Source organism: Lagenorhynchus albirostris, chromosome 2 (assembly GCF_949774975.1).
Source record: "Lagenorhynchus albirostris chromosome 2, mLagAlb1.1, whole genome shotgun sequence".
Lineage (NCBI taxonomy): Eukaryota > Metazoa > Chordata > Mammalia > Artiodactyla > Delphinidae > Lagenorhynchus > Lagenorhynchus albirostris.
The window spans coordinates 152743467-152768749 of record NC_083096.1 but is presented as its reverse complement, the minus strand read 5'-3'; the positions used below and the strand labels follow the sequence as shown (position 1 = coordinate 152768749).

Sequence of the window (25283 nt, the reverse complement as noted above, 5' to 3'; positions counted from 1 at the left end):
CCACCCTCCCTATCCCACCCCTCTAGGTGGTCACAAAGCACCGAGCAAGATGGGAGGAACAGGAATGGATAAAGGCTGGAGAGAGGGAGGTTCCGGTTTTCTTTTACAGAGGAGACCCTTGAGGCTAAGAACAACAATAACTAAATCCAGGAGGGCCCTGGGAGAAAAGGAATTCAGCTTTTTAGCTGAGTAGCAAAAAGGCAAGCCAGCGTTTGCCCTTTGGCTCTACCAGGGAAGGTCAGAGAAAGGCCTCCCCAGGGATGGAGAGGGAAAGGAGGTGGGGGAAGAAAGAGCAGCTGGAGGAGTGAGCTTTGCGCAGGAGGAGGAGGGAGGGGAGTTCTCTGAAGGTGCATAGGAGTATTAAAGGGGGGACGTTAAAAGTGAGAATAAATAATAAAGATTCTTATATGCAGCTAAGGTTTTCTGTCTATACATTGAGACTTTAATCATAATTAAAGTTTGGTGTCTGAACTTGGCTCTTAGCAGTGGCAGCTTGTAGGGGAAGAGTTCTGGCTTGGAAAACAGGAGATGTGGCTTCTGGTCCGGCTCTGTGCTGTTCACTGGCTTTGGGCCCCTGGGCCTCAGCTTCCCGTATTTAAGTTGAGCTGGAGGCGAGTGTTCCTAATATTTTCAGGTGAAGCGGTTTGACAGCCTTGCTACCTGCTGGTGGCCTGGTGCTTGGTATGTTTGCCGCATGCGACTGCATGAAGTCATAACAGCACTGATCTTGATAATAACAGCTAAAGTGTCTTGAGAGCCATCTCTGTGATCTACACTGTGCCCAGAACTTTGAATCCTGTGGAGGGATCACCATTCCCATTTTACAGATGAGAAAATCAAGGCTCACTTCCCCAAGGCTCACAATTCCAGGAAATGGTAGGGTTGGGATTCCCCTATACCATGGCTCTACTGATTGGGGCAGACACATGGGCCACCTGCCATTCACAGGAAAAGCACGCCCACTAGCTGGGATCCCTCCTTTGACCACAAGGCTAAGGGCAAGGGCCAAACTGGGCTTGACAGACCAAATCCAGATTGAAATGAGCAGTTCGCATGGGGAGAGCACCGCAAGACTGAGAGTTGTTTCTAGGGCAGAGGGGAGCAGTGGGGATTGACGTCAGAGACCAGATCATGGAGATGCTGGGGGGTCAAGTTGAGAGGTCTGAATGGCACCCTGTAGACATGGGGAGCCATGGAAGGTTTGGGAGGAAGGGTCAGCAAAACCCTTCCTGGAGTCCAGCAAGGAAGGAGGGCAGGCAATAAACCCAGAGGGGTTTTGTTGATGAGTTTGGATGGGGAAGGAACAGAAGGACTGGCCTCTGCAGATCCAAGGCTGAGTTGCCCCTTCCTTGGAAAGGGGTGGGGAGTTTGAGCAGGCCAGCTCCGGCCTGAGCCCATTGGAGAGATGGGTTAGGACGTGTCTGAGGGTGCTTGTCTCTGTGAGATTTTGTTGTCTGTTTACAAGCTGATCTCCTGCCTTTGACTGTAGCTGGAAGCTTGTAAAAGCTCTTAACATGCAGCTGGCCTGGCCTCCCTGTGTCTCTCAGTGACAGCTGCCTCTGGGGTATCTTGGTGGGTCACCTAGCCTCTCCTCTTTCTGCCACCAGGCCTCAGTTCCAAGGATGCTGCCTGCCTCCCTGCCACTGGCCCTGCAGGGCCTGGGGTCACTCAGACCTCAGTGGAGGCTTGTCTTGGGCTCAGGTTCCCTGGAGCCCCCCAGATGCCACATCAGTATGCTCCCTGCCACCACCCTCACCTACACAGGAGTCAAAGATGAGCATCACTGAGGCCCCATTTAATGCTCTTCCAACCTGGGGAGGTTGGCAGCTGAGCAATAGGCCCCGAGCCCTGTCTCGTGGCTGGTTATAAAACCAGACCCAGAGACAGGGGCTCCTCCTGCCACCGCTCAGGGCGGAGGGACCCTCCACTGCCGCGCTGGAAAGAGGCCTGAGACACTGCACACTGGGTTCCAGTTCTGGCCCTGACATCATTCACTGTGGGACCCCGAGCAAGTCCTCCCTCCCGTGGCGAGGGGCGGGTGAGGAAAGGTGGACTGGATGATGTTTACATTCTTTTCCACTCAGAGCCTTTGGGAGATTGAACCAAGTCCTTTATTCCGCAAACATCCCTCAGCCCTCCTGTGTAGCCACCTGTGGGGCTGGGGCCACTGAAGCAGGCCCACCCTCAGGGCCGGTGTAACCTGTGTGAAAGGCCTGGCCCCCAGCATCATTGGACACAACGAGGGGCCACCCAAAGGCCACCAATGTTAGTAAAGGGGATTCTGCCTTCAGCCTGGGCCTCCAAAAACTGTCACAGAGACCTCTGATCCCCTCACATGGCTTCTTTTCCTCCCCACCTTACCCTGCCCCAAGCCTCGCTCTCATCCCCACCCCCACCTTCCTGTAAGACCATGCTCTTCACCCTCCTGCCCAGAGTGTTTTCTGGCTCTTCTCCTGGCCCTTCCAGGTTTTCTTTCCTTGCCTTCTTCTGCTTTCTCTTCACCAAGATTTAGCATCTCCTCGGGGGGCTGGCAGGGAGCGGAGAGATTGAGGCCAAGGGGCAGAGGCACGCCCCATATGCTGAGTTATGAGGGACCCAGAGCAGACAATATCTGAGTGACCCCTAGGCCAGGAGCCGGGGCTGTGTGGGAGGGACAGCTTGTTGGGTCCTCCCGGTTTAACATCTGTTTCCCTGTCCAAGGGCCTCTTGTCCTCCTCCAGTGCATGTGTCTTCAGGCCCAAACCCACTGCGTCCCCTCACACCAGTGTGTGATGAGGGACCAGCAGGCAGAGCCCAAGTTTACTTCATGCACAGGGCAAACCTAAGACAACAGGGTTGAGGACCTTCAAGATGGCGGAGGAGTAAGACGTGGAGATCACCCTCCTCCCCACAAATACATCAAAAATACATCTACATGTGGAACAACTCCTACAGAACACCTACTGAACACTGGCAGAAGACCTCAGACTTCCCAAAAGGGTACTGTACTCCGGCTGGGTGTTATGCCTTAGCCTCTGAGGTGGGAGAGCCGAGTTCAGGACACTGGAGCACCAAAGACCTCCCGGCCCCCACATAATATCAATCGGTGAGAGCTCTCCCAGAGATCTCCATCTCAATGTTAAGACCCAACTCCACTCAACAACCAGCGAGCTCCAGTGCTGGACACCCCATACCAAACAACTAGCAAGACAGGAACACAACCCCACCCATTAGCAGAGAGGCTGCCTAAAATCATAATAAGTTCACAGACACCCCAAAACACACCACCAGATGCAGTCCTGCCCACCAGGAAGACAAGATCCAGCCTCATCCACCAGAACACAGGCACTAGTCCCCTCCACCAGGAAGCCTACACAACCCACTGAATCAACCTTAGCCACTGGGGGCAGACACCAAAAGCAATGGGAACTACGAATCTGCAGTCTGCGAAAAGGAGACCCCAAACACAGTAAGTTAAGCAAAATGAGAACACAGAGAAACACACAGCAGATGAAGGAGCAAAGTAAAAACCCACCAGACCTAACAAATGAAGAGGAAATAGACCATCTACCTGAAAAAGAATTCAGAATACTGATAGTAAAGATGATCCAAAATCTTAGAAATAGAATGGAGAAAATACAAGAAATGTTTAACAAGGGCCTAGAAGAACTAAAGAGCAAACAAACAATGATGAACAACACAATAAATGAAATTAAAAATTCTCTAGAAGGAATCAATAGCAGAAAAATTGAGGCAGAAGAACAGAGAAGTAACTGGAAGATAAAATAGAGGAAATAACTACTGCAGAGTAGAATAAAGAAAAAAGAATGAAAAGAATTGAGGACAGTCTCAGAGACCTCTGGGACAACATTAAACGCACCAACATTCAAATTATAGGGATACCAGAAGAAGAAGAGAAAAAGAAAGGGACTGAGAAAATATTTGAAGAGATTATAGTTGAAAACTTCCCTAATATGGGAAAGGGAATAGTCAATCAAGTCCAGGAAGCACAGAGAGTGACATACAGGATAAATCCAAGGAGAAAAACACCAAGAAACATATTAATCAAGCTATCAAAAATTAAATACAAAGAAAAATATTAAAAGCAGCAAGGGAAAAACAACAATTAACATACAAGGGAATCCCCATAAAGTTAACAGCTGATCTTTCAGCAGAAACTCTGCAAGCCAGAGGGAGTGGCAAGACATATTTAAAGTGTTGAAAGGGAAAAACCTACAACCAGGATTACTCTACCTAACAAGGATCTCATTTCAATTCGACGGAGAAATTAAAACCTTTACAGACAAGCAAAAGCTAAGAGAATTCAGCACCACCAAACCAACTCCACAACAAATGCTAAAGGAACTTCTCTAGGCAGGAAACGCAAGAGAAGGAAAAGACCTACAAAAACAAACCTAAAACAACTAAGAAAATGGTAATAGGAACATACATAATGATAATTACCTTAAATGTAAATGGATTAAATGCTCCAACCAAAAGACATAGACTGGCTGAATGGATACAAAAACAAGACCCGGATATATGCTGTCTACAAGAGACCCACTTCAGACCTAGGGACACATACAGACTGAAAGTGAGGGGATGGAAAAAGATATTCCATGAAAGTGGAAATCAGAAGAAAGCTGGAGTAGCAATTCTCATATCACAAAAAATAGACTTTAAAATAAAGACTATTACAAGAGACAAAGAAGGACACTACATAATGATCAAGGGATCAATCCAAGAAGAAGATATAACAATTGTAAATATTTATGCACCCAACATAGGAGCACCTCAGTACATAAGACAAATGCTAACAGCCATAAAAGGGGAAATCGGCAGTAACACAATCATAGTAGGGGACTTTAACACCCCACTTTTACCAACGGACAGAGCATCCAAAATGAAAATAAATAAGCAAACACAAGCTTTAAATGACACATTAGACAAGATAGACTTATTTGATATTTATAGGACATTCCATCCCAAAACAACAGAATACAGTTTCTTCTCAAGTGCTCATGGAACATTTTCCAGGATAGATCGTATCTTGGGTCACAAATCAAGCCTTGGTAAATTTAAGAAAATTGAAATTGTATCAAGTATCTTTTACGACCACAACGCTATGAGACTAGATATCAGTTACAGGAAAAAAAACTGTAAAAAACACAAACACATGGAGACTAAACAATACACTACTAAATAGCCAAGAGATCACTGAAGAAATCAAAGAGGAAATCAAAAAATACCTAGAAACAAATGACAATGAAAACACAACGACCCACAACCTATGCAATGCAGCAAAAGCAGTTCTGAGAGGGAATTTTATAGCAATACAATCCTACCTCAAGAAACAAGAAAAATCTCAAATAAACAACCTAATCTTACACCTAAAGCAATTAGAGAAAGAAGAACAAAAAAACCCCAAAGTTAGCAGAAGGAAAGAAATCATAAAGATCAGATCAGAAATAAATGAAAAAGAAATGAAGGAAATGATAGCAAAGATCAACAAAACTAAAAGCTGGTTTTTTGAGAAGATAAACAAAATTGATAAACCTTTAGCCAGACTCATCAAGAAAAAAAGGGAGAAGACTCAAATCAATAGAATTAGCAATGAAAAAGGAGAAGTAAAAACTGACACTGCAGAAATACAAAGGATCATGAGAGATTACTACAAGCAACTATATGCCAATAAAATGGACAACCTGGAAGAAATGGACAAATCTTAGAAAAGTACAACCTTCTAAGACTGAACCAGGAAGAAATAGAAAATATAAACAGACCAATCACAAGCAATGAAACTGAAACTGTGATTAAAAATCTTTCAGAAAACAAAAGTCCAGGACCAGATGGCTTCACAGGTGAGTTCTATCAAACATTTAGGGAAGAGTTAACACCCATCCTTCTCAAACTCTTCCAAAATATAGCAGAGGGAGGAACACTTCCCAAACTCATTCTACAAGGCCACCATCACCCTGATACCAAAACCAGACAAAGATGTCACAAAAAAAGGAAACTACAGGCCAATATCACTGATGAATATAGATGCAAAAGTTCTCAACAAAATAGTAGCAAACAGAATCCAACAACACATTAAAAGAATCATACAGAATGATCAAGTGGGGTTTATCCCAGGAATGCAAGGATTCTTCAATATACACAAATCAATGTGATACACCATATTAACAAATTGAAGGATAAAAACCATATAATAATCTCAATAGATGCAGAAAAAGCTTTCAACAAAATTCAACACCATTTATGATAAAAACCCTCCAGAAAGTAGGCATAGAGGAAACTTACCTCAACATAATAAAGGCCATATATGACAAACCCACAGCCAACATAATTCTCCATGGTGAAAAACTGAAACCATTTCCACGAAGATCAGGAACAAGACAAGGTTGCCCACTCTTACTACTATTATTCAACATAGTTTTGGAAGCTTTAGCCACGACAATCAGAGAAAAAAAGAAATAAAAGGAATACAAATTGGAAAAGAAGAAGTAAAGCTGTCACTGTTTGCAGATGACAAGATACTATAGAGAATCCTACAGATGCTACCAGAAAACTACTAGAGCTAATCAATGAATTTGGTAAAGTAGTAGGATACAAAATTAATGCACAGAAATCACCTGCATTCCTATACACTAATGATGAAAAATCTGAAAGAGAAATTAAGGAAACACTCCCATTTACCACTGCAACAAAAAGAATAAAATAACTAGGAATAAACCTACCTAAAGAGACAAAAGACCTGTATGCAGAAAACTATATGACACTGATGGAAGAAGTTAAAGATGATACAAACAGATGGAGAGATATACCATGTTCTTGGATTGGAAGAATCAACATTGTGAAAATGACTGTACTACCCAAAGCAATCTACAGATTCAATGCAATCCCCATCAAACTACCAATGACATTTTTCACAGAACTAGAACAAAATTTCACAATTTGTATGGAAACACAAAAAACCCCAAATAGCAAGCAATTTTGAGAAATAAAAACGGAGATGGAGGAATCAGGCTCCCTGACTTCAGAGTATAATACAAAGCTATAGTAATCAAGACAGTATGGTACTGGCACAAAAACAGAAATATAGATCAATGGAACAGGATAGAAAGCCCAGAGATAAACCCACGCACATATGGTCACCTTATCTTTGATAAAGGAGGCATGAATATACAATGGAGAAAAGACAGCCTCTTCAATAAGTGGTGCTGGGAAAAATGGACAGCTACACGTAAAAGAATGAAACTAGAACACTCCCTAACACCATACACAAAAATAAACTCAAAATGGATTAAAGACCTAAATGTAAGGGCAGACATTATAAAACTCTTAGAGGAAAACATAGGCAGAACACTCTATGAGATAAATCATAGCAAGATCCTTTTTGACCTACCTCCTAGAGAAAGGAAATAAAAACAAAAATAAACAAATGGGACCTAATGAAACTTAAAAGCTTTTTCACAGCAAAGGAAACCATAAACAATACAAAAAGACAACCCTCAGAATGGGAGAAAATATTTGTAAATGAAGCAACTGACAAAGGATTAGTCTCCAAAATATACAAGCAGTTCATGCTGCTCAATATCAAAAAAACAAACAACCCAATCCAAAAATGGACAGAAGACCTAAATAGACATTTCTCCAAAGAAGACATACAGATGGCCAACAAACACATGAAAGAATGCTCAACATCACTAATTATTAGAGAAATGCAAATCAAAACTACAATGAGGTATCACCTCACACCAGTCAGAATGGCCATCATAAAAACTCTACAAACAGGGGGCTTCCCTGGTGGCGCAGTGGTTGACAGTCCGCCTACCGATACAGGGGACACGGGTTCGTACCCTGGTCCGGGAAGATCCCACATGCTGCGGAGCGGCTGGGCCCATGAGCCATGGCCACTTAGCCTGCGTGTCCGGAGCCTGTGCCTCACAACGGGAGAGGCCACGACAGTGAGAGGCCCGTGTACCACAAAAAAAACACAAAAACAAAACCAAAAAACTCTACAAACAATAAATGCTGGAGAGGGTGTGGAGAAAAGGGAACCCTCTTGCACTGTTGGTGGGAATGTAAATTGATACATCCACTATGGAGAACAGTATGGAGGTTCCTTAAAAAGGTAAAAATAGAACTACCATACGACCCAGCAATCCCACTACTGGGCATATACCTTGAGAAAACCATAATTCAAAAAGAGTCATGTACCACAATGTTCATTGCAGCACTGTTTACAATAGCCAGGACATGGAAGCCACCTAAGTGTCCATCGACAGATGAGTGTATAAAGAAGATGTGGCACATATATCCAATGGAATATTACTCAGCCATAAAAAGAAACAAAATTGAGTTATTTGTAGTGAGGTGGATGGACCTAGAGACTGTCATACAGAGTGAAGTAAGTCAGAAAGAGAAAAACAAATACCGTATGCTAACACATATATACGGAATATAAAAAAAAAAAAAGTCATGAAGAACCTAGGGGCAAGACAGGAATAAAGATGCAGACCAACTAGAGAATGGACTTGAGGATACGGGGAGGGGGAAGGGTAAGCTGGGACAAAGTGAGAGAGTGGCATGGACATATATACACTACCAAACGTAAAATAGATAGCTAGTGGGAAGTAGCCGCATAGCACAGGGAGATCACCTGTGACCACCTAGAGGGGTGGGATAGGGAGGGGATATAGGGATATATATATATGTATAGTTGATTCACTTTGTTATACAGCAGAAACTAACACAACAGTGTAAGGCAATTATACTCCAATAAAGATGTTAAAAAAAAAAAGAAAAAGAAAAAGTAAAGACAACAGGGTGCCAGGACTCAGAGACCACCAGGTCAGGAAACATCTTCAAGTCTTCCCTTCCCCACATTTTATAGGTGGAGAAGCTGAGGCCCAGAGAGGAGAGGGATGTGTCCTAGCTGGGATTTGCAGCCAGTCCTTCTAACTTCCAGGCAAGTTTTCCTTTCTCAACATAATGCTGTCCCATTGGTATAAACTATTAGTAGTAGTAGTATTACTGGTATTGTCATTTTTATTACTGTTATCACTGCTTACGTGGTGACACTCCTTTTGACCAGACACTTATTTAATCCTCCCTCCAACCATCATATGCAACAGACAATCTTAACCCCATTTTACAGATAAGGAGCTCAGGAAGCTTGGAGAGGTTAAATGACTCATCCGTAGTTTCCCAGTCAGTAGGTGGCAGTGTGGGGAAGTGGTCCCAGAGCTTGGAGTCCCAGTGCCTGAGGTCAAACTCCAGTTCTCTGCTTATCAGTTGTGTGGTGTTGTGTCACTTGCCCTCTCTGAGCCTTAGCTTCCTTTCTTGTAGAACAGAGCGCCTGTTCCTATCTGGGACAGGGCTGTGAACAGGCCTGGGAGCAACGCTAGTGCCTGGGCCCATCACTGGCTGTGTGCCCTCAGCCAATCCTTCATACTCTGAACATTGAGGCCTCATCCAGGGATGGGGAAAGCAACGTCCACTTTGCAGGGTTGGTGAGGGCGTTCCAGTAGAGTAACCGGCAAGAGCTGGTCCCTCCTGTTCCTGGTGCCCTTTTTCCACCAGGCCCATCTCTGAGGTCCCTCTTCCTGAGGCTCTCCCAGACGCCTCCATCAGGCTCTGCCCTGCCTGCCCCAGGCTCCAGGGCCAACCCTGAGCTCACTTCTCTGCTGGAACACAAGTCTGCCCAGCATGGCATCGAGTTTATTTATGAGGCTGTCTGCCCCACCCCCGGTCCCGGGAGCCCCGGGGCAGGGCCCTGTTTGATTCACGGCCGGTGCAGCGTCTGGCCAGCGTCGGGAGCGTGTGCTGAGCAGCGCTGATGGGAGCTGGTTCTGGGAGGAGGCATCGGAGGTCTGGCTGGCACAGATCTCAGACCCAGGGGTAGTGGGGGCTGGCTGCTGCCAGGGCTGCTGGAGAAGGCTGGGAACCCTCATGGCTCTCCCTCCTTCGCAGGCTCGTTCACCCTTCCCTCCGCGCCACCCCTCAGTCACTGACTCATTCACTCAGTAACTTCTTCACTCGCTCATTCATGCATCTGCCTGCGCCTTCACGTACCCCTCACTAACGGGGAGCTCATCCATTCATTTCTCCACTCAGCCCTTTATTCATCCAACAGACAGTTCCTGAGCTCTGATATTATACCCAGTCCTGCCCTCTGCAGAAGCCCTAGACGCACACAGAGACTTGGGCCCCAGCCCAGCTCCGAAGATCTTCTATTCGGCAGTGGCGGGGAGGGAGGGCGAGGGGGCAGGAGGCACAGACTTATAAACAAATGACTGCGGTGTGGAGTAAAAGGGGCCATGATCACGTACTATGCAACGTGCCCGCAGATGCATCTGAGCTGGCTTCACAGAGGAGGTGACATTTGAACCGGGCCTTGGAGATTAAGAAATACCGAGTAAGGGCTGGTGAGGCTGGGCTTAGAGTTTGGCGAGGGGGAGGAAGAGAGACGACAGAACAGGGGGAGAGACACTTTCTACAGGACTTGGGGACTGCTTGGCTAGGTGACTGGTGAGGCAGAGGGAGGGACAAGAACTGTGTTCAACCCCACCCTTCATGCAGATATACTGAATCCACAAATACATAGTCAGTGCACAGGCAGCATCCCAGGGGCTGGGGCTGGAAGAACGACACAGACACCCGCCCTCAAAGAGCTTACGTTCCAGTGTGGGAAAAAGCAAACCGAGCATGTAATGCTAGATGGCGATACGATACGTGCTTTAAAGAACAGTGGAGCAGGGGATACTTGTTAACTCGTGTGCTCAGGGCGGACCTTCCTGAGGAGGCAACACTTGCGAGAGATGCTGCATCTGACAAGGGTGTCCACGCAGATCGCTGCTGGGAACTTGACCTGCTTGTCGAGGAAGGGGCTGGCATCCATTCAGCATCACGTCCACACCCTGCATTGGGCTGAGCAGCTGTGCAAACTATGGCAGCCACAATGGATGCTTTCATGTGGGCATCCGCCCACCCGTTGCCCCCTTGCTGTCCTGCAGCAGGGACCCGCCTTCATCTCTGAACGTGATGCCCAGCACAGGGCCTGGTACATGTGGCTCCCTGGGGACCAGGAAGCCACAAAGGGGTCAGACTGGGCAAGAGACTCAGGGGTAGCTGCTGCCCATCCAGGCAGGGGTCAGAGGTGGACGAGGAAGTTCAGGGTTTCTGGAGGGGTCTGGGTACCCATGGGGAACAGGATGTCTTCCAGCAGGTGCCCAGCCCTTCACGGAAGAGATGAGCATGGGGGAAATCCAGACCCACCCCACTCCCAGGCAGGGGTGGCAGCCTTTCTGAGAATTGAGATTCTAGAATTGGGGCCCGCACTGAGGCTTTTTCTGATCCTGGAGCCAGAGGCTCTAGAGAGGGACAGAGTCCTGGGACGAGGTCCAGGGAAGAGAGGGTGGCGGGCAGGGGTGAGCAGGTGCTGGAAAACTGTCTCTTCTCGAGCTCTTTCATCTTTCTTCCTCTTCTCCCCAAGCTTTGAGCCCAGAGCCCAGCCTCTCCGGCCCTTACTGGTGGGTATGGGGTCAGCCCTGGGGTTTCTCCTGGGGGGCAGAGGCTCCTTCCCTTCACCCTGGGGCTCCTGGCTCCACCAGCCTGGGGGAATGCCAGAGACCCGCGCGTTGGGCTTGAACGCTGCATTAGGACTAAGCTTAGAAGAGGACCCTTAGGGAATGACGGGGACCCTGCGGCAGATCAGGGTGCTCCAGGGGCACTGGGGTCTGGGCTGTGGCCTCTGGTCCCCAGAGCCTGGAGACCTCTCCGGAGACGTTGAAAGTCCTCAGCTCTGTCCAAGGAGGATGCGGCATCCTTCCTGCAGGAGGAGCATGGGCCCGTGCTGGGAGTTTGCAAGGAGGACCTTCAGAGTTCAGAAAGGTGCATGCGCTTCCTGCCCTGAAACTCCGGGATGGAAGGGAGAGAGGGGCCAGGCCTTGGACGACTCAGAGCTGCAGCCCCTCTCCTGACCCCAGAAGACACTGGAGTCCTGCCAGCTACCATTTGGCAAAGATTTGGTGAGGGTTTCCTGTGGCGGGGAGTATTCATGCAGCTAGATCAGGTCGGTGTAAGCTGTCGAAAACAAAAAGTTAAATTTTAAAGAAATATTGTTACTACTCTTCTTGAGTCATTGCTTTGTCCTGCAAATAAACTTCCCGCAAAACTGACAGCTGAGCCGTAACAGGCACCTGGGGAATTCTGGATGCCTTGAATGACTTTTTAATCCTCAGGATTTTAAATTACAAATATAATTTATGCTTACTCTAAACATGCAAATGTTACAGTAATACCAGACTAGAAAGGGAGATCCATTTCCCCCAAGTTCTCTTCACCAGAGGTGACTACTGCTAACAGTTTAGAAGTTCTTCCCCCAGATTTTTGTGCGAATGTTAGGGTAACGTGGATAATTTCTTTGCAATATAGTAATGTGTATTTTTTCTCATGCTTCCTTGTGCTGGAGCCATCCATTTGCCTCAGGGAGGCTTCAAATTGTTAGAACAGTAATATAAGAGGAATAAAGAACAATGCTTAGTTAGCTTTGACTCCCAAAAGAAGATCTCAAAGTCCATAATAAGACAATAGTCTTAAAAACTGGCTTTGGTAAGTGAAATATTGGTTAAGATGCTTTGGGCTGCAGGTAATAGTAAGTCTAACATACACTGGCTTCAACAATGAGATGTACTGGCTCAGGTAACCAGATTCCAGAGATAGGGTGGGCTTCAGGGCTGGCTTAATCCAGCAACTCTGGCCCATCTTTCTGCAGTCCCTTGACTATGCCCTCCTCTGTCTGATGGCTTCATCCATGGGTTAGTTTCCCTCAGAGTTGCCAGATGTCTGGCCCACACATTCACCACCAGGACACTTAAGGGAAAGGAGAGCACATCCCTTCTGGTGATTCTTTCTTAAGAGCAAGGAAACACCTTTTACAGAAGCTCCCAGCACTTTCATCTTGGCTAAGGTCACATGTCTGTTCCTGTGGCCAGAAGTGCACCCTGCACTGGCATTTAGGCCTGAGTTTCTGGATCAAGTGGGATGGGATTCCATGACACCAGTTAGAGCTGCCCCTGGAACTGAGGTTGGGGTCAGTTTCCCCAGAAGCATGTGGGTGGTGTGAGGGTAAGACAGACTCCAGAAATGAAAACCAGGGTGTTTTTAAGAGGAGGAGCAGGGAAACAGAAGATAGGTAGAGAATCAGCACCACCTACTATAAGAGAGAGAAAGCCGAGTTCCCTGCTCCCAGAACTTTGTCAAGAGCAAACTTAGAGGACTGAACATGGAGTTTTATACTCTAAGGCACAGGTAGAAATAATTTAGGGTACAATGCAGGGGAAACGCTGCCCACCTTGGGAGGATGTGGGCAGTGCTTCCATTTCTCAGAGGAGCCACTAGAGAGTTGGATAAACAGATTTGGAGGAGGAAAGAGTGATGCGAAGAGGCTGCCTGAGGGATACTGTGCCCCACCCTTCCCTCTGAGCCCCAGCCTGGGAGAGGTTGTGGAAAAGACAGAACCCCAGAGTGGGACTTCTGCCCACTTCTAGAACTCTGTAGATGCTATCTGGAGGGAAGTTTGGTCCACGCCCACAGTAGAATAGAAAGGGCAGCAGGAAATGTGTATTGGTTTCTTGGGCTGCCATAACAAGTGGTTTAAAACAACGGAAATTTATTCTTTCACAGTTCGGGAGGCCAAAAGTCTGAAATCATGGTATTGGCAGGGCTGTGCTCCCTCTGAAGGCTCTAGGGGACAGTGTGTCCCTTGCGTCTTCTGGCTTCTAGTGGTTGTTGGCATTTCTTGTGACCCCATCACTCCACCAGTCTTTGCCTCTTTCTTCACACGTCCTTCTCCTCCGTCTCTGAATCCTCTTCTGCGTCAGACCTCCCTGTGACTTTCTCTTTAAAGGGCACTTGTCATTGGATTTAGGGCCCACCTAGAGAATTCGGGATGATCTCATCTTGAGACCCTCAACTTAATTATATCTGCAAAGCCGCTTTTGCCAAATCACATTTGCAAGTTCCGGGGGTTAGGATGTGGACGTGTCTTTTGGGGGGTCAGCATCCAACCCATTACTAAGAGTGCAGGCAGAGGGAAGACCAGGGATAGTGCCCCTAGTCACGCTTGTCTTCTGCGTGATGTGGAAGGGATACCTCAATTTCCCAGTACCCCAACAATGGGAGGACACAGAAGCCCACAGAAGGTCACTCAGGGTTCTGGTGGGTCACTTGCCAGTCAGGACCCTGGACAGGGTCACAATGTCCCGGAAGTCCCAGCCAGACTGCAGGGGTTCTGATCAGCCCCCCTCTTCTGGAGTCTCCACAGTCTTTACCAAGTCAAAACCGGCCCTGGGCTCTGCCTGCTGCACAGGTAATGGCAGCTGGGATGGAAACCAAGGCTCATAACCAACAGGAGAAGACATTCTGACGAGAAACATGAGGCCAAGGAGGGGCCCTTCCCTGATGCCTTGAGGACACCCAAGCTTCTAGTTCTTAGACCCTTATCTTGGGAGGGGGACCTCTTGTGAAGGGGAAGTTTGCATGGACTGAATCCTCCAAAGAAACTGAGTTACTTTTAATTGCAAATAGCTTATTTTTTCCTTCCCTTCCCACCCCCCATCTAATTGTATAAATGACAAGCCTTCTGCAAGAGATAGGAGTGCCAGGTATTTTTTTATTAATGGGCATATGCTATACATATTACTCTGCAAATCGCTTTTTAAAAAAACCACTTTATTGAGGTGCGATTGTGCAAAGTGCATTTAACACTTCATACATTAGACATATTTTTATGATGGTATATTTTGGAGTTATCTTACTTCTTTTTAAATCCATGCATTATAATTTATTTAACTAACCCCCTCCGGTTAAATAAATTTGGGTGGATTATTGGGCTTCATTGAATTAACAAACAAATCAAGTCCAGCAAAGTGCAATATTGCCCATTCAAGCTGGAGTTGCAAAAATGCAATATTTTCTTTCCTTTCTCCTAAATTTATATAGCTCTGACCCCCACATTTCAGCAAATGAAAAAGTAATTAATTCTGACTGTTGGTCAGAAAGATGCACCTTCCAGAACACTCTGGGAAGTCAGGTGGAGGGCAGCTTACCAGGACTCGGCCCTTCCAGTGAGAGTAGCATTCTGAACTCTTGAACGTAAACTGCTGGCAGTGTTTACTCTGCTATGAGTTAGTCAATTGTCGCTTGGGAAAGAAGGGCAGCAGGACAGGGATCTTTGCCTCATTGCAACATGCCAATTGCAAAGTTCCTTTAAAGAAACTCCCTGCATATCTCTGTATATCTCTGAGGAATGAAGGTGCAGAAAGGGCTTGGTTATGTTCTCACCGAGTATTTTAATCAGAACATTTTAGACTGCAAGCAGCAGAAACCCTGATGAACCATAAGCACAGCAGGAAATGTGTTGGCTCATGCAAATGAGGAGTCTAGGAACTTCAGACATGCTGCATCCAGGTGTTTAACCGACACCATGAAGACTGTCTCTCTCTCCATCTCCCAGCTAGGGCTGCCTGCCTTTTTTTTTTTTTTCTTGGGCAGATTTTTCTCCATGGTGCAAGTTGTCCACCAGCTGCTATAATCTCTTCTTTACAGCTCATGATCTCAGAAGATGAGAGAGTTTCCAGGAAGCTCTAACAAAAGTCTCAAGGAAGACTCCAATTGGCCTGGCTTGGGTCATGCGTTTATCCAGTCATGGTGTCTGGGGCTGGGGCTCTGGCTGGCCAGGCGTGGTTCACGAGTCCCCCTGCCTGAGTGTGGGGGGGCTGCCCAACTTGAGCCACACAGACAGAGCAGGATTAGTGGGGGAGACGCAACTTGCCAAAGAAAGGCTGGACTGACAGACAGATGTTCACGAGGCCTGGTCCCTGTCAGGGTTACACCTTTGTAGAGAAGATGCTTGTTATTTGGATACAGAACTGGATATGGCTGAACTCCAAACTGATAGCTTTGCAGAGCAAAGCAGACTTTGACTGCAGAGCGTCAAACCCTGCCCAGACCTGTCTTAGATTCCCACTTCCCAGTCCCCCTCAGGCCAAAACAGTGGTTGGGGGGGTGCTCATCCAAGCCCACACCCCTGGGCCCAGCCTCTCCCTGACCCTCTGCCTTCCTTATGCAGGCTCCACAGACAGTGCAAACACACACAGCTTTTCTGACCCATGAGAAGACCTTAGAGGAGCAGCACATTCTGAATTCAGGTAGCCTAAGGCTAGGTACTAAGTGGGTCCTTCTCAGTGTTTCAGGACCCTGTACCTTAGCTCAAGGTCCTATGTTAAGGTCAACCTTGGGGTCAGCTCTTGACTCTCCTGATTCCCGCGCTGTGGCCTAGGTCTCTGCTGGCCCCTTTGTCTTTGCTCTGGCCCTGGCTTGCAGCCTCTCTGCTGGGAGTTGCATCTGTGTCTCCGGCTATGGGAGGCATCCTGGGGTTTGGGTGTGCTTGTGGTGCATCGTCAGAGGACTGCGGGGGCCCTGGAAAACAGCATTTTGAGATGGTCTTAGGGACGCAGCCTAGCTTGGGTGTATGAGCAGATACACATATGGCTGGTGCATCTTCTCATTCGACCTTCATGGTAGAGTCTCTGCTGACCCCGCCTCAGTCTCATACCCCTCCGCTTCCCTATATAGCCTGAGCTGGACAATACGAACCCTTTCTCTAGGCCTTTGTCTACGCTGTCCCCTCTGCTGGAATGCCCTCTCCTCCCTGGTCAATCAATACACATCCTTCAAAATCCAGCTTCAAAAGAGTAACCACTTCACACAAGTGAGAATTCGACAGTGACTAGCGTGCGTAGACGTGCTGTAGCGTGTGCGCCCACAGCTCTGAGCCTCCGGGCTTCTGTGAGCCTGGGAGATGCCAGGGAGCTGACACCCTCTCATGCCTTGACATAGCCCTCAACCAGTGACTGACAGGCGTCGGTGTATAAAAACCCAGCTCCCTGGTCCCCTGAGTGGGATAATTCTCGGGGGTGTGGTTTATGCGATTTCCCAGAGTCTCCCTGTGGGATTAACCTCCAGATGCCCGAGGTGGTAACCTGCTCGTGGACACACACTTCCGGAGCCTCCTCCCTGCCCCTCTGTCGCTTCTTCACTCCCTTTTGAGTTTTTCTAGGATCGCCTGCTGTGATGGACTGAATTGTGTCCCCCTAACCTCCCATGTGACTGTATTTGGAGATCAGGCCTTTAGGGAGAGGATTAAGGTTAAATGAGGTCATAAGCATGAGACCCTAATGTGGTAGACTTGGTGTCCTTATAGGAAGAGGAAGAAACGCCAGAGATCTCTCCCCCTCTCCGCACATGAGGCCATGTGAGGATGCGGTGAGAAAGTGACCATCTGCAAGGCAGGAAGAGAGACCTTGCCGGAAACAAACCCTGCTGGCACCTTGACCTTGGACTTCCAGACTCCAGAACTGTGAGAGAATAAATACCTGTTGTTTTGACACCCAGTCTACGGTATTTTGTTACGGCAGCCCTAGGAGGCGAACAACCTGCCAATGAAACTACTCGCTCTCCAATCCTTGTCTCAGGGTCAGCTCCTAGGGAACCCAAACTAGGACAGGCGCTCAGCTTCACTAGGCAGCAGGGAAATGCGAATTATTTCACACCTGCCGTAATGGCTAAAAGACAAAGCGCAACGATGCTGGTGCTAGTGATGACGTGAAACTGTCATGTACAGCTGATGGAAGTGCGCAATTGTAAAGCATTTTGGAAAACTGTCGGGGTCTAACGAAGCTGAAGATGTGTATATCCCATGACCTAGCGGTCCCACCCCTAGGTGTACCCCCAGTAGAAATACATACATACGTTCATCAAAACTCAGGTGCAAAAAAAAATGTTCAAAGCAGCCCTGTTTGTAATAGCTTCCAGACTGGAAACAGCTCAACTTCCATCAACAGTGGAATGGAGGAACACATTGCGGGCCATTCAGGTAATAGAATACTACACAGCAATGAAAAAGAAGAAATCCTGTTACATGTTGCAGCATGGATGAACGTCAAAAACAAAATGTTGCACAAAAGAGACCAGACACGGAAGAGGGCATACCATAAGATTCCGACATAAAGTTCAAGAGCATAATATTTGTACGGAAAAGTGTACAGATCATAGACGCCCAGCTTGAAGAATTTTCACAAACTGAGAACACCCATGCAGACTGTAGCCTGATCAAGAAATGGAACATTACTGCTACCCCAGAAGTCCCCTTTCTGTCCCCTTTCGGTCACTGCCTGACCCCATCCCCCCAAGGAAACCACCTTGCTGACTTCTAACACCACTAAAACTGTAGGTTTCTATCTATGGAATCTTATGGGATGGAGTCTTGTTTTATACATTTTGTTTGTGAGATCATCCATATTATTTTGTTAGCTGTAGTTCAATTTGCTTATTCATTCTACTGTTGCTGGGCTTTTGCATAGTTTCTAGTTTGAGACTATTATAAATAGTGCTGCTATGAACATTTTAAAAATTATTATTTTATTTATTTTTGCCTGCGTTGGGTCTTCGTTGCTGCACCTGGGCTTTCTCTAGTTGCGGCATGCGAACTTTTCATTGCGCTGGCTTCTCTTGTTGCAGAGCACGGGCTTTAGGCGCAAGGGCTTCAGTAGTTGTGGCTCGTGGGCTCTAGAGCGCAGGCTCAGTAGTTGTGGCGCACGGGCTTAGTTGCTCCACGGCATGTGGGATCCTCCCAGACCAGGGCTCGACCCCGTGTCCCCTGCATGGGCAGGCGGATCCTTAACCACTGCGCCACCAGGGCAGTCCGAGCATTTTTTTTTTTTCCACTGTCTCTTTCATCAGGTCTTTATTCAAAATGAGCTGTCCAAAATGATTTGACCTTTACTAAATAAACAAATTTAAGTTTATGCAGCAGCCCTCTTTTCTTCTGTGGTGGGGTTTCTTTTCTGTGGGCTTCTTTTCAGCTGTTGGTTTCTTGGTCACTGCCGCCTTTTTTCCCGCCAAACGCTTCTTCTGCTTCTTTTTTTTTCCTTTTCTATTTCTTCTTTGTTTTCTTTTTTTTTTCTTCTTTTTTTCCTTCTGCTTCTTAATGCCAACAGCCTTCTTTCCTTTCTTTCCCACCACAGGCTTCTTGCCTGGAACCTCCTTCTCATCTGATTTGTCTTCTAGTGCTGCTGCAGCCCTATGCATCTGGATTTTGTGGTTCTTGGCCTGGAGGAGAATGGTGTTCCGGCGCATGGTCTTTGCATATGGGTTTAGCTTCAACATGATTCTCAGGTTTTTCAGTGGATTCTTCCTCAGGACTCTGAGATGAATCTTCTTGCGTGGTGCTCAGAGGGCTCTTTGGATCTCTGGGCTTTTCAAGGTTCTGCTAAGGTCTGTACTGAGCACCTTGTGCATGGGGAGGTTGTATCAATAGTTAGTCTGGAGGGAGGCAGCTTTACGCCAAGTGCCGCACAGCTCATCTAACTTGCAGAAAGCACTTTCAGTCCAAATGCAGGAACATCCCACATGCCCACCAGGAGCAAGTTTCAAAACGTTCAGTTTGCTTATATTAAGTAGAATAATTCCAGGGATGTTTCTGAAGGCCTTGATGATACCACTGTCCCCATGACAGATGATGCAGTGTATCCTGCTCTGGGTACAGCAACGGTTTCTCATTTTCCCTTTGCCAGCTCTCATTGGCTGAGAGGCGTAGACCTTTTTCACATCATTCCAGGCCTTAAGTTTCTTCAGAGGCAAAACAGCCTCCTTGGTCTTCTCGTAGCCTTCAACTTTATCTTCAGCTACCAAAGGAAGTTCAGGAACTTCCTCGATATGATGACCTCTAGACATGACCAGCGCTGGTGAGGCCGAGGCAGCCAGTGCAGAGCGGATGGCGTATCGCTTCTGCATTGTATTCACTCTGTGGTGCCAACGTCGCCAGATCTTGGTTGGCGCAAACATGCAGCCTCCAAGACACATGTTTGCAAAACCATCCTGGCCAGAAAGGTGAGTCCCGCCACCTCGAACCCTGGGAATTTGAGCCACAGCTCTGCCGGTACCCCAAGACTCGGCACTGGTTTGATGACCCGCTAACTCACGGATAGCATCGAGTGGTCTGTTGTTTTCGCACAAGCTGGCGTGAACAAAGTTTACAATATCTGGTCGAATGCAGCAGGCAAAGTGACATTTTTGTCAGATGGCTCCCCCTTTTTGGAGTACACTGATATCAGTGGACGAGCACACGCCATGGCCGGGAGAGGCGAAGACCACGCGCCTCGCAACCCGGTGGCTCCCGTAGGGAAAGCTGAATGCTCTAGTACACATTTTCTTTTTTTTTTTTTTTATTTAATTAAAACCTGTACACTTTTATCTTTTTTAAAAAATTTTATTTATTTATGGCTGTGTTGGGTCTTCGTTTCTGTGCGAGGTCTTTCTCTAGTTGCGGCAAGCGGGGGCCACTCTTCATCACGGCGCGCGGGCCTCTCACTATCGCGGCCTCTCCCGTTGCGGAGCACAGGCTCCAGACGCACAGGCTCAGCGGCCATGGTTCACGGGCCTAGCTGCTCCGCGGCATGTGGGATCTTCCCAGACCAGGGCTCGAACCCGTGTCCCCTGCATTGGCAGGCAGACTTTCAACCACTGCGCCACCAGGGAAGCCCTCTAGTATACATTTTCTGATGAACATCTCTAGGCATTTCTTCGGGGGTATATACCCGGAAGTGGAATTGCCAGTCCATTGCTTGCTTTGATTTCATTTTACATCTTCTGCTGTCCTGATCCTTACTGAGGATAACCACGGAGGCCTCTGGTTTCCTTTTCTGGATGAAGTCAGTGGCCCTCAGTTTCCCTCTGTGGCTGGGCCATGCCTGCCTCGCCCAGGTGCTGTGAGGCTTTAAGAGCGTCCCAGGGGAGTAGGATAAGGTCATGGCCCAGCTGGCCCAGCTCCCAGAATTCCTGAGGCCAAAGGTATTTATCCCAGAGGAATGCGGATACGGAAGACCGAGCCCTGGCTGCCCCACGGGCCAGGTGCAGGAACCGGGCAGTAGGTGAGCCTCGGTTCAGGGCTGGGCCAAGCAGGGGAATGCTGGAATGGACAGGGCACAGCCCAGGCTTCAGGGGTCCCTGGGCAGGGGGCAGGCAGGTCCTGGACCACTGTGGACCCACGGGAGCAGGGGCTGGCCTCCTTAGCACCTACTTCCCAGGGGAGTAGGATAAGGTCATGGCCCAGCTGGCCCAGCTCCCAGCATTCCTGAGGCCAAAGGTATTTATCCCAGAGGAATACCGATACTGAAGACCCAGCCCTGGCTGCCCCACGGGCCAGGTGCAGGAACCGGGCAGTAGGTGAGCCTCGGGTCAGGGCTGGGCCAAGCAGGGGAATGCTGGAATGGACAGGGCACAGCCCAGGCTTCAGGGGTCCTTGGGCAGGGGGCAGGCAGGTCCTGGACCACTGTGGACCCACGTGAGCAGGGGCTGGCCTCCTTAGCACCGGCTTCCTCTTCTCTGGGTCTCTACTGCATCAACTGGGGATCAGAGTTACTTCTTCACCAGGCTGAGGACTAAAGGAGATAGAAGATGCTTACCTGGGTCAGTGGGCATTGCCAACCCATTTCACAGCCAACGAAGCTGAAGCTCAGAGAGGTTGGGGGGCTTTTCTGAGTCACCAAGGATTGGAGCCCAAGTCCGTCTGGCACTAACGCCTGTGCTCTTCCCACTGCCTGCCTGGGGGTTGACATGGTGTGGTTTGAGGGGTGTAAGGAAGGCCAATCCGCAAAGTCAAGCTGTGTCTTCTCCAATGCTTGAATTTCCACCATTAGAATTTAACTCCTCTGCATTAAGTAATACCCTTTTCTGAAAGGCTTAGGGGTGTAGGATGTGCCACATCTAATGTTTTGTGTGCAGATAATTTCCTGGCAGAATCAGAGAACAGGATCCCTCTGAGGTATGCTGGGATGCCTTCATTCACTTCCTCAGCCCCACCAGGGCCCTGTGCCATTTCATGAATGGGAAACTGAGGCACTGAGTTGCTCAGATCCCTGTCTAGGACCTTCCCCAGGCAGCGTCCCTGCTCGGCCAGGACCCAGACCAGAGGGGCTGAGCAGGAGAGGGTCAGCGGGGTGCCCTGGGATTTTCTAGCCGGGATCTGCCCTGGGACCTGCCAGGACATAGTTGTCCCTGGCCCAGTTCTGCGGAAGGGAGGGAGGTATGGGTGTGGTCTCGGGCACTAAGATAAGTGCTGCTCCCATCAGCTACTGCACTCACACGCTGCTGTCCTCTTTACCCCGGTGTACCTGCAGCCCTGCACCCCGACCTGACACTGTGCACAGCGCTAGAGCTGCAGCTGGGCTGGCCTCCCGCCTGCCGGGGCTCCTCCCATGGCCCCAGACTTGTGCTGAGGTGCTTCTGGCCCTGCACGTGTCTCAGGGCCTCTGAGGCAGAGATCCCTTTGCAGCGAGGTCCTCTTGGCTTCCTAGGGACTCATGGCTGCTGCCCCTCAGTCTTGGGTTGGGGCCCTCGGAGAAGACCTGAGCTAGGATTTGAGGGCATGGATTTATTTTTGAGGTGATTCCAGGAAGCTATAAAGGACGTGGAAGTAAGACCGGAAGGGCAGCCAACACAGGCAAGTTAATGAGCAGCAGGTGGAAAGCGGGGCTCAGCCCCACTGAGGACCTCCGGGAGACGGCGTGGAACCAGTCTCAGGGTCGCCCCACCCATGGCGTGAGGAAGCTGGGGTATCTATCCACCACCCCTATCCTTTATGATCAAGGGCTGCTCCTGAGGGCATTTTCCAAAGCCCCTGGGATAGAGGCACGGACTCCTGCTAAGTGCTGGGAATGTGGGTGGGGCTTGAGAAGGAGAGATGGAACATGATGGGAGAGCCTGGTGAAGGTGCTGAGTTAGGAGGGCTTGAGTCCCAGCTCTGCTGCTGATTCATCTTCTCTGAGGGTCAGTTTCTGCATCTGTAAAATGGGAATAAAAGTACTGCTTACCTCCCAGGTGTGTGGTGGGGATTAAGTGCATGGGTGATGCTGGCACCTGGTGGAGAGTGACAAATGATGCTTTTCCTTCCGTCCTCCAGGCCAAGGGTCAGGCTGACTCATCCAGTCTTGGGGCACCCAACGACCTGCCGTGTTTACCAAACATTGCTTCTCCCAGAGCCCTCCTCCCTCCCCTCCCCTTATCTTCAGTTTCTAAAATCAAACCGTGCCTCATATCTAAGCCGTGCCAGGCTGGTGTGGGCTCTAGGAACCCAGGAATGCCTGAGCCTTTCTTACCCTGGGAGTTCACAGTCCAGCTGAGATGACAAATGTGTGGCTGGGTGGTGGCACGGGCGTGGGTTTGGACAGGCGGGTAGCAGTTCGTGGGTCAGGCCTGGGGCAAGGAGGCAGTTCAGGCTGAGAGAGAAGCGGAGGAGCTGGGGTGTGGGGATAGAAATTGTTCTGAGGGGAGGAAGGAGGTGGGCAGATATCAGAGCTTATATTTTGAGGTTCCTTGAGAGACCCCAAGTAGGTATGATTATCCCTGAGTTACAGAGGGAGGCTGAGAAGGGACCTGCCTTGCCTGGTTGCTGTCGGAGCAGGGGATGGTCTGACACCCTCACTCCCCCACTCCCACTCAAGCCAGAGTTGGGGGCATCTGGGCCCAGAACAATATCTCCCTTGGTGGGGGTGGGGATGGACGTCAGGGCTGGGCAGCCTTGGAAACAGAGGCAGGGGTTCTCTGCTCTGCCCCCTCCCTCTCCTGCCTTTCTGAGCCCTGCGTGTACTTATCCACCACTGCCATCCCAGATTGGGGTGGGAAATCCTTCACTTTCATGCTTCTTGTTCAGATTCCATATGCATTTTGCATCTATGATATATCCATGTTTGTACTTAAACTCAGTAAGGTTTATAACAACTTACTAATTACTAAAATAATCAATCTGCCTGTAATGAAAGCAATGACACTGTCCCTCTGTTGGTTCCTCAGTGTGCGAAGAGGAGAGAGGTCCAGGCCAGGTGGGATGGGCCCTGGAGGAGATGTCATGGTTTGCGGACCCTGAGGTGGCACCTCCTGGGGTGCAAATGCACACTTGTGTGTATCTGCATCAGCAGAGAGACACACTGCAGTAGTTCCATACACAGCTGTGCCCACACGCACACAGAAGCACCTCTAGATCCACACACGTGGATGCTCTTCATCGACACTTACGGACACTCTATGCATGTGTTCTGACACATGCTCAGACACAAATACACACATTAGCTTGTATGCTTGTGTCACCGGTGCGCCCACACACCTGTAATCCCTAATCATGGACTTGCACGCACATCCTGCAGGTACGCCTGCACTCTCACGCATGCACACAGATGTAGGCACACGTATGCACACACATCTAGGCAGCCACAGCCAGGCGAAGACTTACACTCTCAGGGACACTCAGGCACACATACTTGTACGTGTCGACGTGCACACAGGTGGATTGTGTATGGACAGCCATCCTACGAGACACAAACCTGAATGCCTGGACACCGGCAGAAGGATCCCCAGGCGGCACACAAGAATACATTTCACACGTTGGTGTGCCCTGCGTGCGTGTGCTCACACTTGGTCTCACGTTAGCCAGGTGGGACTTCAGTGTGCCAAGCTCACCACGCAGCATCAAAGGTGCAGGGCGGGAGCCTCCCCTCCCCTGCCCTGAGTCTGCCGACTCCCAGCAGGAGCCATCCTCCCCCCGCGGAGTGACTCATGCACGTGGCAAGTGCAGAGTCTCCAGAGGGAGCAGATTCAGCATCTACCCCGCGAGAGGGACTTCCCCGGCCTGGCAGCTGGGCGCTTGGAGCCCAGAAAGGACAGTGACCCGCCTGGGTCTACACAGCAAGGCCTGGGCAGAGGCAAGACCAGGATCCAGTCTTTTCTAAAAGGCTAGTTTGGATTGCAGGCTGAGGGGGAGGCAGGACTCCCCAGGATCCCCCTCTCCAAAATATCTGCAGGTTCAGGTGCCTACCGTCCCCCACCACACGTGATTAGCCATGACAATGCTGTCGCCAGGAGCGCCCTACTCAAAGGCGCATCTATTTGGGAAGGGTGGAGTCAGCTGAGGAAGTAGACTGGCCAGCCCCTCTTCCATCCTTAGCTCCCTGAAGGGCCAAACCACTGGGCAGGACTGAGAGGCTGGGGGCTCACGCCAGCCTCAGAGGGACAGGCCTGCAGCCAAACAGGATCCTGGAGAGCAGCGCTGGAAGACCCTAGGAGGGGTCCTCTGTACCAGGGGATAGGGTGGGACATGGAGTGTCTCCAGGCCCCTCACCCTCCCCAATCCGGGTGGCATCAGGCGTCTCTCTTTTGCATATCAGATTCCTTGTGAAGAAGTG

At 49.1% G+C, this 25283-nt stretch overlaps 1 long non-coding RNA gene and 1 pseudogene across 1 annotated transcript in view; one reads left to right on the top strand and one right to left on the bottom strand.

The window, feature by feature from the left end:
• Nucleotides 1–25283, top strand: part of LOC132514885 (uncharacterized) — a 449815-nt gene that overhangs the window by 107623 nt on the left and 316909 nt on the right. The window lies entirely within an intron of this gene.
• Nucleotides 18852–20216, bottom strand: LOC132516259 (large ribosomal subunit protein uL4-like; annotated as a pseudogene).